Source organism: Mastomys coucha, chromosome X (assembly GCF_008632895.1).
Source record: "Mastomys coucha isolate ucsf_1 chromosome X, UCSF_Mcou_1, whole genome shotgun sequence".
Lineage (NCBI taxonomy): Eukaryota > Metazoa > Chordata > Mammalia > Rodentia > Muridae > Mastomys > Mastomys coucha.
This window is the reverse complement of record NC_045030.1, coordinates 55,537,039-55,538,614: the sequence shown is the minus strand read 5'-3', so window position 1 is coordinate 55,538,614 and position 1,576 is coordinate 55,537,039.

The following is a 1,576-nucleotide window of genomic DNA, read 5'->3' as shown; positions in this document are numbered from 1 at the left end:
TGTATCCTACTGCCTTTGCTCCTCAAGACTGTGAGACCTGGGAGTCAATGGCTTAGAGTAACTTGGGTGGCCATTGAGTTTCTGAAGCTCTGGTTCTTCTCTGTGTTAAGGCCACCCAAGGTAAGGTTCTTTTGTACTCGAAGACCCCCACAGTATTATTACAGGATAATAACGGGAGATTTTTTAAAAAGACCTCAAGCATTTTCTTGATTTCAGTGTGACTTTTACTCATTCCAAAATGTCATTTTCATTGGAAAAATCTGAGATTCCTATTTTTTCTTTTTTTACAATGGATTGACTATGGAAAATAGTATGTGGTTCATTCTGTCTTAGCCAACTCAGAATCAAGTCTCTCAGTAATTAAAGTAAGTTGAGAATTTGTTTTCTTTGTACATGTTTCAGTGGTCTCGACTTCACTGTCATACACACCAGAAATCACATTTCTGTCAAATACTTGCCCATGTTTATGGGGCTATGGATCTGTACTAAGAGAACTAACAAGCCGCAGCCATTCCATTTTCAAAAGGCCTTTCTCCTGGGACCAGATTTGGGTTTGGAGTGTATTTAAAAGATTTATGTGATGACATTAACAGAAATCCAAGCCTTGAGTTTGATAATGGGTTACTGCTGATGGACCAATGTGGATGGGAGAGGGAGCAATTTTTTTCATGTCTTCATCATTTTTGTTTTTTCATGATATTTTGTTTTGTTTTAGTGATTTAAAATTGTATGTGTCTGTGTTGGTTTGTGTGGATGTGTGCAAGGGCTGTCAGACCACAAAAGAGGGTTGTGGGATTCCAGGACAGTTGTGAGCCACTTGACACTGAGGCTGGGAACGGAACTTACGTTCTAGAAGTCAGATCTCCTGCAAGAGCAGGGACATTTAACCTAAGTCATCTCTTCAGTCCCCCTGTTTTGTTTTGTTTTTAGATAGGCTCTTAATTAGTAATCTAGGCTGTTTCAGAACTCATGATTCTCTGGCCTCCACTTCCTGAGAATCAGGATTGCTGGCATGTGCTACCATACCTGCCTTGTCTTCCTTATAATGTTTGCATCCTACAGCTACAAAAATAGAAATACTAACATTGTTTCCTTGAGGTGGTACAGGTCAGTCTCCAATTTGGGATTCCCTTGACCAATGACAATGTCTCAAGTCTGTGATAAACAATATAGAGGTCCTATTTATGTTCACTGTTACTGTTCATCCAACACATGGAGTAAACCATTATACTCGGTGAAATAGTGACCCAGAGTCATTTCAAGAGTCCTCTAGTCCTGGCATTCTCTTTTGCTATCTGTATGACATTGGAGAAGTTATGTAACCATTCTGTACTTTGAAGTCTTTTCATTTGTAAAAGGAGACATCTACAGAATCCAGTTCCTAGGGGTGTTTTGAGAATTATCTGTGCTATTGCACACATTAACCTGACATATGAATAGCTTAATAAATAACAAACCCAATAACCAATGCATATAAGACAAACCCTGTAACTAACATGAAGTAGAGGTTGTCATTTGTTTGCTCGAAGGCTACCTGGAGACTGGGCTGTGTGTGACTTTTTTTTTTTTTTTTTAA